Source organism: Onychomys torridus, chromosome 3, assembly GCF_903995425.1.
Source record: "Onychomys torridus chromosome 3, mOncTor1.1, whole genome shotgun sequence".
Classification (NCBI taxonomy): Eukaryota; Metazoa; Chordata; class Mammalia; order Rodentia; family Cricetidae; genus Onychomys; species Onychomys torridus.
Genome location: NC_050445.1, coordinates 25,865,006 through 25,884,884, shown reverse-complemented (window position 1 = coordinate 25,884,884; position 19,879 = coordinate 25,865,006). Strand labels below are relative to the sequence as shown.

The 19,879-nt window shown below is 34.8% G+C and overlaps 1 protein-coding gene across 1 annotated transcript in view; it reads left to right on the top strand.

Annotated features, from left to right (window-relative positions):
* Positions 1–19,879, top strand: part of Cntnap2 (contactin associated protein 2) — a 2,080,708-nt gene that overhangs the window by 92,352 nt on the left and 1,968,477 nt on the right. The gene's annotated exons all lie outside the window — the stretch shown is intronic.

The following is a 19,879-nucleotide window of genomic DNA, read 5'->3' as shown; positions in this document are numbered from 1 at the left end:
TGAAAGTAGAAAATATCCAGGGATGAATGCCCTATGTCCTAGATAAATCAACATTTTGTATTTGGAGAAGAACCAAAGTCCCAATTAAGCTAATTTGGCAAATGATCTATGCTTTTAGTACCTTCTGGACCTTTGGTGAATGTTAAATGTTCCACCCACGTCTACATAATGAGTCAATTTGTTCAAAGAATCTTAATAAGGCTCCAACATCATGTCCTAACAACTGACCTGATTCATTTGACTGTAGGAAACAGGCTCCAAGTATTGTGTGCTTCCTGAAATGGATACCAATATCTGATGAAGGATTTCAAGTCACTAGTAGATATTAAATCATGAGATACTGTAATTTTTCAGCTATATTTTGCTTCTTAAATATATTCTCCTGAGATCAACTCAGAGAAACATTTAGTAAAGTTACCTTTAATCTCTTCCATTTCTGAAAATGATATTGTGCGTTTAGAAATATTACATACACAAAACTTAATATATTTCAATATCATTGCAGTTTATAAATATGACATACTGCTAGCAATTGTCACAAAAGAGAGTGTATGTACATGTGACTGTGTATCAATTATACATATATGTGTTTGTGTGTATGGATAACATTGATAATCCTAACCATTCTATAGCTAGTAATTTTAAAATATTTTATAAACTTGAAATAGAATACAGAATTTATATTTTTATTTACAATTTAGTATAACTAATTGTATAATATATTTTCATATAATTTATATACACACTTTTCTAGACAGAATGATAAATGGACTCCTATATGTATACATATGTGCAAATATTCTGGAGGTTTTTTCCTTACTGTGGATCACTAAGGTATTTGCTAATAATTAATGCTTTTGATTTGAAATAAATATTTCATAAAATATAGATTTTTGTGACTCAATTTCTAATTTGTGCATATTTAGGCTTCTAATCCTGAATCGACTCAGCTGCTGTGATAGAACTCCTCCACTTTCTGAGATGAAAAGTAGCTTTTAGATAGCTGTAATATTTAAATTATTATCCATCTATTTTTCCCCAAGAATTACTGGAAATATATCAGCTCAGGTGTAAAACTGTTGCTAATATCTTCGTGAGGATAAAAGTATAGGAAAACCTAAATGAGAACATAATAAAAAGGAAGAAGAATGAAAGAAAGGAAAAAAGAAAGAAGGAAAGAAAGCAAAGAAAAAGGAAAGAGAAAAGTTAATCAGTTAGTTGATTTTTGCTTTTTTTTTTAACCTGGCAGTGGCCAATGATTTCAGAAGCACATGGTTGATTTAAGAATTGATATTTGAATGACATTTTTTTGAGATTCTTACTGGAGCTATAAAATTACCCTGCTCTCAATATTGACTAATAGAATTTATCATCCTAAGTCTTTATTATTCCACAGGACTGAAATGAAGAATTTTTTTTTTATGAAGAGTAACTGACTTTCTAACCTTTAAGTATCTACCTAAGTTGATGTATATGGCCTTTGCAAGAAAATCTCATACTATGATTTATTCTACATATCTTTTTAAGTATCTAGCTTCTTTGGTAATAGGAATCCAACATTTTTTTTGTAGTTAAAATATATTTAATATATATCTAAACCTACATATAGAATTTTCTTTCTCTTCAAATATATATCCATATCTGTTTCATTTTTTTTATGTACCATGTACAACTATTGTGCAAAACCTTGGAAAACTTTATTGATAGAAAGATGATTAACTACCCCCAAATCTTTTGCATTTTTCTTACTTTTGAAAAAAAAATTGTAGAGAGAGAATGCTATCAGGGTTTAGACAAGTTACCCATGAGCATGAACAATTAAAATTACCACAATCTTTCTTATTTATACTCATAACTCATTCTTGGTGAATGTGAATTGAACTTGCCCTTTGTTCAATGCACTACAATAAAAACCAATGTTCCAATGGACAGCAGGTTAAGATGATTTGTTCCTCTCAGGAAATATTCGTAATTTCTAATTTAGTAATTAAAAGGATTATTTAATTTGTTGTATCATCACCTGGTTAATAATAATAAGTGCATTACCAATATATACAGATTATCAGTTCTTAGCTGGACATCCTTGATCAATAAAGATTTGAGATTTATGCAAAGTGAGAATAAAAAATCTAGTTTCATTCTTTGACACACAGCCATCTAGTTTGATCAGCAGCATTTGTTGAATAAGCTTCCTTTTCTCTACTTTTGTATTATTGACAGTTTTTTAAAAAGAATCAAATGGATTTAGAAGTGTGAGTTTATATATGAGTCCTCAATGACGTTCCATTCATCAGTATACATTTTTTTTTCTTTTTACACAACTGCAATTATCTTTAGATTGTTTAATTCCTTCTCTCCTTTAGATAGAAACTAGAGGTGTCTAGGTTGAATATCATCATCCACCAACCTATAGAAGCAGATGCAAAACTCCACAAACAAACATTAGGCAAAGCTCCAGGGACTTGCCAGAAGAAGGGGAGGAAGCATTGCAGGAGACAGAGGGGTCAAGGACACCACAAGAACACAGCCCACAGAATAAGCTAAGCAGGCTTCTTTGGGTCTCATGGAGACTAAAATGACAACCACAAAGCCTGCATGGGTCTGAGTAAGGTCCTCTGTTTATATGTTATGGTTTTATAGCTCGGTTTTCTTGGGGGTAGGGTGTCTCTTATTCTTTTCTCAGCTCTTGGGACCTGTTTCCTCCTATTGGAAACAGCCTTGATGAGAATTTGTGCCTAGTGTTAATGTAAGTTGTTATGCCATTTTGTGGTTGATATCCTTGGGAAGCCTGCTCTTTTCTGAAGGGAAACAGAGGAATATTGGATCTGAGAGAGAGAGGAGGTGGTTGTGGGAGATGAGAATAGTGGAGGGAGGGGAAACAGGTCAGGATGTAATGTAAAAGAGAAGAATAAACTTAAAAAATGTAGAAGGGACTGTAATCCAGTTTTCAGTTAGCAAGCACAGGATTTACAATCTAAGTACTACAATTACAATCGCATACCTACTCATACTTTAATATGCTATTATTGCAAAATGACCGTAGCAAAACAGGGAAGATTGTTTGTATGATATTCAGATTAGCACTGTGAACATTGAACAGTCTCAGATTTACCCCTGCTTTTTCTCCCCTCTCTTATCAAATTCGTAGGGTATGGAGGTAGTCATAGGGGCCTCAGGGTAATGAACCAACACTTGAGCCCAGATGAAATGGCTTTCAATGGCCTGAGACAAGAGTGAGTACTGGCAGCTGATGGATGTGGCATAGATCCAGGCTGCTTTGGATTCTGCAGGGGCATGGGCTGTGGAAATTACTGATGACTTTCTTGTTGTAGAAATACTTCTAGAAAACTTCATTCCGTGATATGACAGTATCCCTCTTTCAAACAGTTCCCACTAATGCTAAGTGGGTGACACACCATCATCAGCCAGGCCGGAGTGTCTTTCATTTTCGGACTGCAGGGATTTTAGCCGATCTGTCTCACTGCCTTTACCACCCCTTCTGCACGCTTTTCAATGAGACTTATGTCTGACTCTCCCTTCCCTCTCCTATCCTCTCCCTCTGCTACCTTCTTCCTTTGCATTTCTGAGAACTAAGGGGCCTCTTATATCGCACATCATTCAAACACTTGGGGCTATTCAGTAAGGGCTCCTCTAAGGTGTTCTTCCACGTGAACGACATTTGTGTTCCTTGTCCCATATCATCTATTGATTATGCTCCCAAATGGGTATAGAGCCAGCCTACAGATAGTTATTTTCTAGAGTGCCAAACAGGAAATAAATGGAAACATATTCTTTTCAAAGGGAAGAGTGGCTCACAGAATCAACATCAATATTCAATTTTCTCACAACTCTTATCTCCCTATTTCTGTTTTCATTCCCTGAAACTTACTAAGGTTAGAAGGAATGGGCTCTTTCTTCCATACTCAAAATGATATGATATGGTCAGGCAGATATTAACATTGATATGTCATCTTGAATTAAAAGAACTCAGAAGATCCATTCCTACAGGCAAGGCATGGTATTTAACACCTCGATCTTGCTTGTAGGCATCAATTTAAATGCTCAAGGCCATCAATCCTGTCATTTTTCTACACAAACCATGTTACTTTTTTAGAGCAATGTGTCTTTGTTAACTCTTTAAGTGAAAAATTAGATATAATTTAAAAGCTATTTCAAGGGGGCTGGAGAGTTGTCTAAGTGATTAAGAAAGCATACTGCTCTTATAGGGGACTCTAGCTCAGTTTCCAAAACCCACATAGGACACTCAGCTACCTGTCATTCCAGCTTCAGGACATCTGATACTTTTGGCCTTCACAGGAACCTGTACTCCAGAGTACATAGCACCACATACTAAAAAATATCAAGAATAAATCTTTAAATACCCTCAAGTGTAGGTGGACTTTCCTTCCCCACCCCACCAGTTCACAAATAACTGACATGGAGACTTATTATTAATTACAAATGCTCAGCCAATAGCTCAGGCTTGTTCTTAGCAAACTCTTACAACTTAAGTTAACCCATTTATATAAATCTACAGTTTGCCACATGGTATTATCTCTCTTTCATCTTATTCATCCTGTTTCCTCTCTGTGTCTGGCTGGTGACTCCTCTGACTTTGCTCTTCTTGTTCCCAGTGTCCATAGTCTGGTTTTCCTGCCTAACTTTATCCTGTTCAGCTGTTGGCCAGTCATCTTCTTCATTAAATCAATCACAGCATAATATATTCATACAGTATAAAGGAATATTCCATACCCAAAACATTTTTACATAGAAAGTGAATATACTTAGTATTCTACCAAGCCTTTTGCAATACTACCTGTAAGAGATTCATCTTCACTGCATAGATGGAGATAAGAAGTCTAAATGGTGTAAGTTGCCCTTTCAAGGTCATACAGTATACACAAACAAAGTATATTTGAATTCAGGTATTATAGTTCCAGAATGCACATGCTACCTAATTTGGCAATGTCTTCCTGACAAGACTTATTTATAATATCTTCTTCAAAATGGAAAAGTTTAGATATTTCAAAATACTGACAGATTTGATCTGGGGGAGATGGAGAGGAGGTGGGAGCTGCATATTTAGGAACAGAACTTTCAGGCATCTTGAAGTACACTAACTACCCCAACCATGACCAATAAATATGTTTTTTTTTTCAGTATTCAACCTGTTAAAAATGCTCCCTTATTCATCCCCAGCAATTCAGGAAATGCATTAAATGTCAGTCATTTCATTGCATCACTATTGCCTATATACTTATGAGGAAATCTCAATAATGACTTTAGTCATTAAAAGAAACCTGTGAAATAGATAGATAATTTGCTAAAACCACTTTGAATTAATAAATTTATTGAGACATTTGATTCTGGATATTGTTCTTACTATATAGGTATCTGCACAAGAATCGTTTACTTTTACATTTGAAATTCACACTGTCTGCAATAAAGAAACATCTTCCTATACACAGTTTATCACTAAGATGCTAATGTTCATCTATTAAAATAATTTTCCTTAAGTAAAAAGAATATCTGGCTGGTGTCTGTAAATGCAATCCAAAAATCTCAAATCCTAGCAAGGACATGATGGATAATCTGTCTAGACAGAGGGAGACTTTCTCAATTTTTGATCAGCAGACACTCAACATCCCTAGTTACATCACCACAAAGATTCTCGAACTGTTTAGAATATCCTGGCAAATATATAATCAAGTTATTTTATGAGTAATTATATTTTATTCTAGCATACTATTGAAATAAAAGTCATGGCTGATACAGGACAAGTGAACTTGAGTTTTGCCAGCTTGGTTGTAGTGCTGAGGATGTTTTTGGGTGATGATGAATTAAGAATACAGTATATTATTAAACAGATCAGGATGAGACCCTGGTGGATAGTAACAAAATGCTCTCAATAAGGGATCCATGATTTTTTTCAGTTTATTGTATTTTTACAGTTGATGAAAATTGATTATTTGATGATTCCTGCTAATACCTCCCACTTACACAAATGAACCTGGGCATTAGATAATATCATCACTAGGGTCATCTTGCATTTCACAGTATTCTTCATTGATTCCATGCACAAGATGAAAATTCCTCAATAGTTAAGACCCTAGCACCACTGGAAAGCTAATGTAGAGGTGCCCTAGAAGGAACTGAATTTTATCAAGAACTGCAGAATGATTAATTAATTTTTAAAGCACTTGCTTCTATAAATCTGAATTGCTATTCCCAAACTCATTTCACTTAGTAGAGATGTTTATGTGCACATAAAGGTACCATTCTTAAAAATAAAATTTCAATACATGTTCAACTCTGTTGGCAAACCTCAAAATAAAAAGAAAATTACTTCTTTTATTCTTTTAAATGATGTTTCTATGGTAGCCATAAATCTCAGTGCACATTTCTGGACATACACTGTGGGTATTGATCAAACTTTTGATCCTTTGTAACTGAATTAAATATCATGAAAACATTAATGCTCAGAATTAAATAAACAAAACTATAAATGTACTTTGCTCAGCTAAATGACACTTGTTCTTTTTTTCTATGCAATTGTACTTAGAAAATCTATCAAGCGTCAAACCACATTTAGGTAACGTACAGATTTGAAATCTATTTGAGTGTTGAACCATTGTCAAATTAATTTATCTAATTTAATACTCACATTGAAACTCAAGCCATGTGAACACTGTGGACATTCTGGTCAGAGGAACACTTTTGGCTACACATTCATGAATGGAACCATTCCATTTAATCCATTGGTAATATTTGACCCTAGTTAGCAGTAGAAACTCCATTTTGTTCCAGTCTGCCATTCTTCTCTGAGCTGCTACCCACAATTTCCTGAGGCTAGGCTGCAGGGCCCCTAACTCTTCATACAGGTATAAACCACAAGCATTCCACCTCCTACTGGGCTTGGTCCAGAGCTGGTCTGAACCACTAAACAACAGAACTCCCTGACAGGCTGAAACTATGTCACCATGGAAAGTTCCCACCACTTCTGGTATTACATTACATTTGGATAAGACTCCAGAGCTGTCTCTTTGTGGTTTTCACCATTAAAACAGGATGCTGACCCTGCCTCAGGGACACAGTTTGGAGCCCGAACCCTACTGCTTCCCTTACATCAGGTTTTTTGTTTGTTTGTTTGTTTTTTTTTTCTTAATACAAATTTGGCTTGCTCAAGCCCATTTTTTTTTTTTGTGTGTGTGTGTGGATTATTCCCAGATACTTGGACCCTAACAGTACTAGCTTTAAATACTCTACTTCCCAAGCCATATTAGCTGATTTTAAGGTAAGTATTAATAAGAAAGATGCATGACTCATCTTCTTCATGATTACAAGTGTAAGAAGAAAGCAATGCTACCTGCCAATCAAAGCATGAGATATCCCCACTGATGGCCAATATAATTCAGAAGTATAAGATAATGTAGCCAATGCTTGGTAAATCTCATCTACTTAAGAGCACGTTCTCTCTGTGCATGCTTCAGTGATTTAATTTCAAAATTTCCCATTCATCTTCTCTCATGATGCCTCAGTTTCCTCATCTGAAAGCATAATAAGAAAGGAAGGAAGGCTTATCATGAAGCCAACATAAATTAAGCTTCAAGGCTACATTTGCAAGGACCTCACACCATGTTCACAGAAATGTGAGTTATTCTAACCTTCTCCTGGATAAAATATTAATGTTCTCTTTTACTTAAAGAAAACCTCTCCCATTCTGTGAAAATAAGACCCCCAAAAGCCTGTGTTTTCTTACGTGGAGATCTCATAAGGATGCTTTGAGCTGCTTAAGACTCTTTGTGCTGTGCATACTATGTGTTTAAATACAAAGTGGCAGCATTACACTAGGCATTCATTGTAGAGCTCTCTGCAGCACACACACACACACACACACACACACACACACACACACACACACAAAGCCCCCATGATTTACTGTTACTGAAATTACTACCAGCATGGTTTGAATTTACAGGCCAAATATGTTTGTTCCAGTAGTGATATCCTGAGTTTATAGTATTTTTCTTTCAATTTCAGTCACTATTGTGCTGTGTGAACAACTGAAGACATTCAGTAAATATTTATAATATTAATGCATATTAGTCATGATACACCACTTCAAGATAATATAAGAATCACAAAAAGATATGTATTAAGTATAATCATTATTATTAAACTGATTCTAATGTCCCTTACTTCTGTAATTAATAATTAAATTTATTATTCTATCTTTCTTTCAATTTATTACAGTTTAACAAAAGTATAGTCCTGATGTTTTGTAAAATCTTGTTTCCTTTCACAGTCACCTGTTATAGTCTTGCCACACACCACCCCTTGGGTAAAATTACTCTTCAAGTAACAGATGATATTGCATTGACCCAATAACTTTAAGGAAAAATTATCACTAGGAAATCAAATTAAGTATTCATAAAATTATTATTCTCTACTCATTGACATATCTTCTCTGCTCAGATGGGTTTTAATGATAGTGTTGGACTAACCCTGCATGGCAACATCTGCTGCTTTTTACACCTCCCATGTACCACTCAGTTTGTGCATACACAAGAACGTTCAGCTTAAGGTTACAGAAAATCTGCTCCATTTGATAATGTCAACCCATCACATTTAAGTTAAGCTGACATCAAGTCAAATGATGCATGTCACAGAGGCATAAATATTATGCCCACAGAGAGCTGATTTCCAGCCATAAATGCATTGAATCTCTTGGCTTGTAAACTTGAAATACACTCTTAAGTTTTGGCAATGAGATTGAATGGTTATAAAAAATACAGCATCTCTCTCAAATAGTTCAATTGTCAACCTATGTGCATAAAAAATTCGCACAAAGTATTTCTGCAATCAGTAGTTTTTTTTTTCCCCTGAAAGTTATTATCTCAATCAGAAAGCAATAATCATTCTACAAATTATGCACAAGTTCCTATAAGATGGACATGCTGAGTTGCATAAGCCTCCTCCTGTCTTAGCATTCCTTCAAAAATGAATTTAACCCATCCATGTTTTCAGGATTAATCCAAGATAATTAAAAACAATTGTAAGCTGAAAATCATTACACAATTTAACCTCATCACTAAATAAGTGATTTTGAAAATAAATCACTATTTATGAAATAGATCAAGACCAATATCATTCTGAGAAAAAGAAATTCTCCTTGTGAGGATGGACAGAGTTCACTGTCATTTGGAAGACTTTGTGAAAGCTGCACAAGTGTCTGGTTATATTTATTGTGTTTCTAATTAATCATCAGGGAAAACGTGTTGTATTCAGAAAACTTTGGGTGAATGTCTGTGGAATTTGTCACACTCAAGAAAGAAAGACCAGAGGCATTCGTGAGTCAAAGTTTGTGAAATGCTTTCCCAGTTTTCTCTCATTAGTCAGTATCACATTTGCTTTAACAAATTCGATTTCAATGTTTTATATATGAATACTAGGTATAATAGGGTTCTCTAAAATGCAGACCCTTAGCTAAGTGTTAGTATGCAAGCTGTTTACTTGGAAGTTGAAGAAAACTTCACATGGATCTTGATTGTTGAGCCCTAGGTAAATGTGCCTTATCCACACCACAGCCACCTGCAGCAGCTGGAGCTCATTCCCACTGGGTTCTCTTCTACCAGGCTGGGACATGTCTCAGATCTGTCCCACTGGACAGCAAGGACTGGGACATCTCTAGATCAATACTCATTAGACAAGCCTTGTTTTCCTGGGAACTGCTACTTTTAACACCAATCCCCTGGCTCCTTTATGCTGCCACACAGGCAGCAAAGTTGCCTTCTGTGACCAAAGAGCCCCAAGGAAAGGAAGCAATGGTGTTGGCTGCCATTCTGAATATCAGCAGCGCTTGAGGTAACTATGATGTGCTGCAGTGTGACTTGAGAAATCAGTCAGCACTTGCTGCAATGATGTCACTAGCCTACTTGAAAAAAAAAGTAGAATATTTTAAAGTACTGAAATGATATTGCAAAGCTTCTCTTATTTTGGAGTAGTAAGTAGAAACTCTTTCTTAAAGTTTCTTATCTTGATGGGACCACTTGGACACAGCAACTAAACAGTTATTTCAGAAACTTGCACTAGAAAAGCATGCTGCTCTACCTTTGAATGCTTTGAAGTCAATATTTCAAAGGCTAATGGATCAGTAGTTTGGTTCTTTTCCCATAGTACTAGCTCCAGCTGATCTCAAAGCCAAGGCTAATTCTGACCCCAGAGACCCACTTTCTGCTGCTGTTCTTCTCTCATAGGATGCCTTGTCATAGACTCAACAGAAAACATCGAGGGTTGGTTTTTTTTGTTTGTTTTGTTTTGTTTTGTTTTTTGTTTTTGTTTTTTTGGGGTGTTTTTTTGGGGTTTTTTTTTGGCTCAAAGCAAAATACAGAGACTGCCTCCTGCTCAGAAGTAAACACAGGAACTCACAAGGTGCCAGGCACTGCCATCCTGAAACTGAAGAGTTCAAATAAATTACATTTTGGAAAAAGAGATTTGTAGTAGAGTTGTTTTATAGGCATTTGGTCTGTATCACCTGTTTCACTGAAAATCTAATCTGTGATGAGTCACCCATAAAAAAGCAAGAACAAAGCTTCAGGAGTGTTATTGTGATGTTATTCTAAAGCTCATAAAACAAGGCTCTATGCTTCTGCAGTTTCCATCCTGCTCCCATTTCCCCTAAACAGAAATCAGCATGAGTGACAGGCTCTAATTTGATTTTTAGGGCCTTTCATTTTTAACTTCCAAGGCCCCTGATCTATTTAAAAGCATGTGTGAACTTGACCTATTGTTCTTTTTCTGTTGAATCAGAGAACAACCCCAATCAAGTATGAATGGTTATAAAGAGAACAGGGTTAAAGTGTAGTTATACAATAAGAAACTTGGCATTCTTCAATTATATCAGAATGTATACTTCCATTATAAGTCAACAACCAGGTTGGCTTATAATTCTGCACTTTATATTTATTGTCTAATTCATTTATAATCCTATGAAAAGTTGTTATTATCTTCATATATTTAGGAAAAAATCAAAGTGGAGAAAAATTAAATGACACTTTATTAATAGTTAACAATCAAGTTTGTATAAATCTGCAAACAATATTCTTCTAAGTATTCGGTTCAGATGACAGTAAGATGGTTTAGTGGGTGAAGTCTAAGTTAATTGCCTGAGTTCCATCCTTAGGAAAAATGAAATGGTCAAATCAATTCCGTAAAATTCTTCTCTGACTTGAACATGGACACTGTGGCATATGTAAACCCAGTGTAAATAGATCACACACAATACACAAACACAATACAACTACTACTAATAGTAATAATATAATAAAATAGAAAAATAAAAGTAATGTTCTTGTCCTTGTCACTAGGTAGAGGACTAAGACTGATAAAAAGCAGCAGGAAACATTCATATGTGCAAGAAATGTCATCTTATACTAGACACATGATTTTCAGATCACACAGGTGAGTTCTTTTGTCAAACCTGTGGTATTGTCATGTATAAGATCAAGGCATTGACCTAATGTGAAATGATCCAGGCCCAGCTCCTCTCTGGGTGTGTTGTTACCTCATCTCCCTTTTGCATCATAGCATGTGAATGAAAACAGCCAGATATCTTCTTTATCCTACTTTTTTGAAACTTCTGCTTGTTAGAAAATATCCTACTCATGAAATAACTTAATCTTAGTTAACTCAATAAAGGAGCTGTGTACCTAGTGGTACCCATTGAACATTGTGGACTGTCTGTTAGCCACCAGTTATGAGATATGTGAAGTGGTGATGGAGCTCTCTCTAAGGTCAATTTAATCCATGCCTTTCTTGTGATATTAAAAAGCAAGACAACTTACACATCCCATTATCTCTATAAATGATTTGTCTCCAGAACTTCACCATTAGAGCATTATGAAAAATCAATACCATGAAAAGGGGCATCTACTGGAGATGCATGGGCTGGGGTGACCCTTTGTTAGAACTATGCTTGCATTTCTCTGGAAAATTAATGATGGTCAGCCTTCACAGCTCTGTAAGAATTAGACTAGTGTGATTTTGCAGAGATAGCTTTGGAAACTTCCTTCACAAGAAAAGGAGGCTGAGAATTAGAACGCAAACTTCCTAACTTTGCCTGGAATGGACCGTATGAACTTTCCAAATGTTCAGGCAAATGAAATGAGTGTGGAGTCACAACCTTGTCTAATTTATGGTGTTTTTTTTTTTTTCTATCCTCAAAATTCTGAAAGCATCTTTCCAAAGAGTGTTCTAGCATACTGTGACCAATAATGTCAGAGTTAATGACTTGGCATTTGCTAATGCACTTTTGGATCCTGGCTGATAGTGCCAGCCCAGTACACTGACATTATTTTTACAATAGAGGTTATAATGATAAGAACAGCGCTCTCTAATGACTGTGGCTCATAGAATTTTAGAGACAGTGTGACCATCTAGTACAGCCTCCTAATTTTACACATGAAAAAATGAAAGCCCAGGAGCAGCAAACTAATTTCTCAAGGTGATGATGCCTAATTAGTGACTGAGTAGTGCTGAGATTTCAGGTCTTCCAAATCATCAAGGCTTGTTGTCAATGAGTCAATCAATGGTCATTGCCAATACACTGTGAAGTTCTGACTTCTGCCTCTTCTAGTAATGTCTCTATTGTCATTTATGTCCTTTACAGTTCTGTAAGGAATGGCAAACTTGTCAAGACAAAATCCCAAGCAATTGAATATTGTCTATGTGACTTCAACGCTTAAATGTTTAAGTTTGGGAGGCAAGGGAAACCTTAAGATGCACTTGCATTTCATGATTTTGTAAAATAGTTTTTCATCAATTTCTGCATAAACATGTTTCTTTTTTCAAGTGTATATTCTTTTCTTTATTGTCATGTGTCTTTTCATAGAGAGTATAATGGTTGCTACATGCCCACAATCATGTATATGGGGGGGGAGGGTAGGTTCAAGTCTCAGATATACTATTTCCTAACTTCTCTAGTCTTACACTGTTTTTGATGTAAGGCAGTTAAAATTATACTATGTATATAAAGCAACTTAAATACTACTGGGCAGATAGCTCATAAATATAAAGAAAAATCTAGTCCTTTGGTTTTTATGCTATCTTATTTGCCTTCATGTTTTCTGTCACTGTTATGGTTATTTCATAAAATAGGAATAACAAAACACATTATATAATATTTACTACAGGATTACTTATAACTTCATTCTGTTACTTAGCAGTAAAACTATCCCCAGAGAGTAATTCACAATATCCACAAAATTTGAGATTATAAGACATTGGTAAATTTATCATAGAACAGACATACAGTCATGAAAATTTGCATCAGAGAACAAGACAGATGAATCTGCTTCTGGTCTTCTTTTCCTATTTTGTTTCTGGCTTTTCAGTACATTTAGAGCTTTAAGCTCACAGAGACAGAAGTAGACACCTATTTGTAACTTGGACAGAGGTTTGATGAGTCATTTTCAATGGACTATAATTGTACATATTTAAAACCTTTTTTTTTTCCACAAAAAATCATTTTGGAATTTCATCACAGAGCCATGAACATCTCCAGGATTTTATCATCTTCATAGATATTTTCCATTCTCAAATCCTCCCATCATTTCCTCCTTAATAATATTCAAACATAATTCAAAAATAACACATGATTTATACTGCAAATAGAAAGAAATTATATGCTCCAGGTTCAGAACACTATGCAAATCATCAGTCTTCAAAATATTAAAATTTCTGATCAGTCTTTCATACTTGGAATTGGAAGAAAAAAAGAACTGACTATAAAAAACAAAATTTCATATAATCAAATGTTTTTGTGACTATATTTTTCCCCAATATGTATTACCACTTGGGTAAATCATTTTGTATCCCCTAGGTTAAAAACATAAATATAGTATCAAATGCTCATGCACTGAACATGCCCAATATATAGCGTATTACCTAGCAACTAAAATGCAATACACATGAATGCTCTGGGAGCATATTTAATCTAATATTCATTTCAGAATATCAAATTTTATTAGGATTCAGAAAACTTAATGTCTACCCAGGACTGTTTTATTTCCTGACATATCAGATAATAACTACATTTGGGTAGAAGTATAATTGTTTTCCTCAATTCAATTCAAAGGATGTGAAAATTAAATTTCCATTGTATTTAAGAACAAGACATAAATGTTTGCATAATTTATATATCTACAGTGCATACTCTGGTATCAGCCAAGTAACCATGTCTGAATAGCTTTATTTTTTATGATCAGAATAATGAAAGAGGAAATAAGGAAAGGCAAAAACTTCTTTTTGCATGGGAGTAGTAAAACTTGGGTGTATGACTCTGGGCTCTTTTAATTTCCACTTAGAATATACATACATTATTATGATGATGGTGATGGTGGTGGCTGTGCTGTTGAGTTTATAGAGACAGAGTATCATTATTTAACCCAGGTTAGTTTGTTATTTGCAATCCTCCCATTTCAACCTCAAATGCTAGAATTACAGTTATATGTCCCACACTTGGTATATAAAATTATTTTGACATTTATTTGAAATTAAAAAACTGATATCAAGTCATCCATTCTTACTTGAACTATGAGACCTGCTCCCATATACAGACACTTTAGGTGACAACATAAATACTATTCCCAGATACCCCCTGGATCTCAAAATAACAAAATATTTTCCAGTTTTCTATAAAGTTGTATAAATATTGTAGCAGTATACTTTAATTAATTATGGAAGAAATTTGGGAAATGCTAATAGAGAACACAAATTTGAGAATTCTAAAGCAAAATTTTGAATGTTATTTGTATAATAAGACATATGGAAATAATAGCTTTCCACTTGGAAGGAATGGATAATAGAAGTTACAATAGAAAACCCTAAACTGATACTTCCATAAACCATGTACCTGTGAATGTGGGTACATTGTATATACATACATGAACTTATCAACTTTTTATTGCTATATGGAAATACATATCATAAAGTACTAATGCATTTCAAGGATTTAGTATCCTTGTTGTGTTATCTGGTGTTGAGAATGGCACAATACCACCAGGAGCACATCTAGGAATCACACAGTTCTACATCTGAGAGATAAACGCGGGCCCATATCACTCTCAGTAGTAGACTCTTATAGAATAAAAACATCTCACAAGCCCCAATTTCCTAAAGTAAATGTTTATGGCACCCCTAATTAAACAACCCTGGAAAGCAGACTCTTAATTATATGGACCTCTGGAGAATTACAGCTTGTATACCAACCACAATAGAGTTTTATTCAAAATGATGAGCACAATAGGAATTAGTAGTACTAATGTCTATACAGTCTTCACTATACATCAGCACTTACTATTAGCATTTAATATACATTAACTCATGCCATTCCACCACCATAATCACATATACCACCTTGGAGATCAAAGATGAACGCTGACTTTTTCCATAAATAGAATCAGGGAAAATAATCATGATAATTAATTCCAGTTGGTCTGTGGGGATTCATCTATACCAGGCCACAGTGAACCACATAGGATTGAAGAATTCAAACTATAATCAGAACACTCAGGCTCTGACTCAGTTTGCCCAGATTTAATTAGGAGAAAGAAAGAAGGTGATCTTGTCCTATGCTTTTTCTTGAAAGAGATGCAATTGCTCAAGAAGAAAATGAATGGTACTAAAACAATTTAAGAGGTAGCAAAGTCATGAAGTCCTACTCACTAACTTTATGGAGGGCAAAGAGGAAAAAGCATTTGTATCATTATGTGTGTGGTTTGATTGAATAAATGAAGAGGAAGAGCTTGATTTTCTTCCTTACCTCCAGTGATAACATCCAGAAGTGCTTGGAATGATGCAATCTAGAGATATGAATAAAAGTTCAGCAGATTATCTTCCCAGGTACAGAAATAAAAACAGATAAATATTACTGGCAGATATTTGTACTTCCCACTTTGATTACAATTAATATCTACTTGCAATAGTCTAAGAAATAAAAAAATATCCTTTTACATGAAAATATCCTCATAAAACACTTAAATTCCTACCTCTTACTTGTAGGAGAGTATTCCCAAGTAAGAATAATATAAAATACAGCAAGTATATATATGGCGAGGTTGGAGTGTTGGGGAGATGCCTCTATAGTGATCAGATACCAACACAGACTCAGGAGGGGCTGCCTGCAGGTCAGAAATGAGCCTTGGAGCACAGAGAAAGGTTATAAAAAGTTGATTAATTCATGTATGTATATACAATGTACCCACATACACAGGTACATGGTTTATGGAAGAGGAATGGTTAACAGTCTAATACAATAGAGACAACACATGCTAATCTAATCATATTTGCATAAAGTTACATTAAGTTACAAATTATATGAATATCATTTTGGTCATCATGTATTTTCCTCATAGCTAGGTGAGAAATAATCTATGATGGATGTAATTAAATGCCAAGGGCTATGTGGAATAGCGCGAATGCACACACACACACACACACACACACACACACACACACACATCCATATGTATGCATATATGACATTGTACTACTGAAGGCCTGGGTGCTGGTGGTTGACCACAGAATTGTAATTTTTTTTTCCCCAAAGGACTCACATTAGATTCTTCTTACTATTTTACTAAGAATAATATAGAATGTAGGGATATTTTTGCGTGGAAAATATATTTAAATGGGCTCTTTAAAACCTGAACATTTTCAGTTACCTACTAATAGTGTTTCAAGGTTGTATAATTCTTTTAAATGTAATCACCAGCAATAAGATAAATAATATAGTATACCACCCATAAATAATGTTTTGAGGCAAATTCATTTAAGAAATTCTATCAAATAAAATTTGCAGATAATCTAGGTATAGTCAGTTATTGGTGGTACACAACTTTAATCCCAGCACTCAGGCAGGCAAATCTGGAGTTCCAGGCCAGCCTGGTCTACAGAGTGAGCTACAGGACAGCCAGGGTTACCTAGAGAATTAAAAAAAAAGAAGAAAGAAAGAAAATCATCATCATCATTGTAGTCATCATCATCATCATCATCATCATCATCATTGTCATCATCTCATTTTACAAGATACAGAGACTAAAATACTGGAAAACGTACAGCAGTTGCTAATAAATTTGTAGCCTAGCACATAAATTTATTTTACTTAGGTGGAGTCTTTGAATCAGCAAATATCCTCCAAAGTAGGTACAGACAACATGGTACCAATGTACTAGGCATCAAATCCAATCCTACAAATCACAGATTCTGAGGATCAGTACTCAATGTAGGAGCTGAAGGGAACTGGGAATTTACTTCACCATAACCAAGTCAGTAAAGCTATTGTGTGTATCTTCCAGGTGCCTGGGATATGGCAGGTATTTCCACTCCTCTTGCTCTGGTGATAGCCAGTTTGTTAGGTGCTCAGCTGTTCCTATCCTCACCACAAAGTAGGAAAACTTCAATCACATACAGGTGTTGTTTGTCTAAAGTATACAGCTCTTAAAAATAGTTTATTCTGCCATGTCACTGTTAGGTTGACACTTAAAAATATATTAATATATAGTCTCTTCCTGGATAAAAACCCCCTAAGATACTTGATCATAGTGTGTCTCCCTTGATCCATCTATACTTTGAAGTCTCATCCTATCCTTCACATACAATTTCAATTGATTGGCTGTAAGACTGAGATGTAGGTGGGCTTAGTTTTGACCTTAGTTCAAGGCATCCCTAATCTTCAGCATGATTCCTTCTATGCTCTGGTACCCTATCCTCACAGCATCCTCATTTGTCTCAGGGATAAAACAAGTGAAGGCAATGGAAAATAATTTTAGGAGAAGCATGGTGTAATAGAATAATATGTACATTGTATTGTAAAGTCAGACAGTGGAGGATAGTAGGTCAGGAACATTGACTTCATCACCTCAGTAAAGTTCAAAACAGAAATCAAGTCAGAGGCACAATTAGCAGTAGGCTGAGATGTTTCAGCAAGATTGACATACAATGACATGCATTTAGATACTTGGTATTATTGTAGATGAGAAATGGAAAGGTTAAATGTCTCCCCATTTCATTTTACAGTGTTTTCATTGTTATAAAAATGGTTACAATTTAATAAATAATAGTTTAAACATTGAGATATCTCGCTAGTGTTTACATGAATTATTGAAAAATGTACTCTAGAAAACCATCTAAAGTATGAGTCTACTTTTACATAAAAATGAATGGCATTGATGTATAGTACATCATAGGGTAGATGTGTTGCAAAATATACAGAAAAGAAAGACAAAATCAAAATTATACAGAAAAGATACACAACATTTTATTGATTGAATATAAAGTAATGGACTATTATTTTTCATTCTCTACTTACTATATAAATGTCTATAAATCTTTTATTTTTGGTAACAGGAAAATTTAGTTTGGATTATTTTTAAAAATATTTTGAAGGCTAGAAAGATGAGTCAGCAGTTAAGAGCACTTGCAGGTCTTCAGAATACCAGGATTTGCTCCAGCACCCACAGGGCAGTTTACAACCTTCTTTAAATGCATAATCAGGAGTTCTGCTGCCCTCTGCTGGCTTCTGAAGGCACAAGACATGAATATGAGGATATGCTATACATATATCGGTGCTGACAAAGCACTTAAAATAAAAAAGGAAAATAAATAAATGTTTTAAAAATAAATTTGGTGGAATACCTGAATTAAGAATAAGTAAAAAAGAAAAATAACCCGTAAAGAGCAGAGAGCAGAGATAGAAAAGCATACCAGAAGGATCAATCACACCAATGATTTTGTTTGCTGGCTGGTCAGGAATGGCCCAGGAGGTAAGGAGTGTCTAAAATTACATTTTTTTAAAAAAATTGATGGTCATGACTCAGTTGTTTGTGAAATGAAAGAATACAACATGAGCCTCATATTGATCACAGGTGACAGTTGCAGCACATGAGCAGGAGGCTGGAGGCTGGACACTTGCTCTCAGAGATGCGTGTCCTGACATGGACACAGTTTGGCATGGCCTGTACTTGGAGAGAGTGACAGGCAAGCTGACTTTATCTGTCACTGTTATTTCTGTGTATCCTCAAAGTCTTGCTCTCTGTCTTCAGAGAAGGGAACTTTTCACAGGTCTGTGTTCCATCTTGTTGCTTTTGTGGATCAGTAGATGAAGAACTCGACAGGAGTTCTTTCCTCAAGGTGCTGTATAAATTTTGAATAGAAGTGTATTTTCACTAATTTTACTTTTGCAAATCAGACTCTATATGAATTAGTATAGTAACAACAATCTTCCTAAAAGTGCAAATGTATTCAATATGCAGACTGCAGCATCTTTCAGTTATGGAAAATAGACCAGTATCAATTCATCTTTTAGATAAATGTGATTCACAATTCCTCTCTTTTTGTACTGTCCTTATTGCTTCATCATTTTGCTGCTTTATTCTTCTGTCTCTATTCCATGAATAATGAATACAGCATTTTAATGATTCTTGTAAATAGAGACCGTATTTTTTTTCTCATGAACCACAAGGAAAAAATATTCACATTATTTTATTTCTGTCATTGTACTTGAGATTAATAGCACCATTTCTCATCTACCAAGTTTATTATAGATCATAAAAATGAATAGGACCTCTTTCCTGATTGGCTGAGGATTAGAGTTTAATCTTGTGTAATTATCTTTCAAATCACACATGCATCAGTACAATAAAACTCTGTTAGATCACTGAACCATTTCACATGATCTTAAAAAGATTAATATTCATTTAAACTTTATATACCTCAAAACATATCTCCCTATGGTAGATTTCTAAAATAAAAATGAACAAAAAAAATCATGAACAAACTAGCTCACTAGGTAGTAGAAGAAAAGAATAAGAAAAGAAATTAT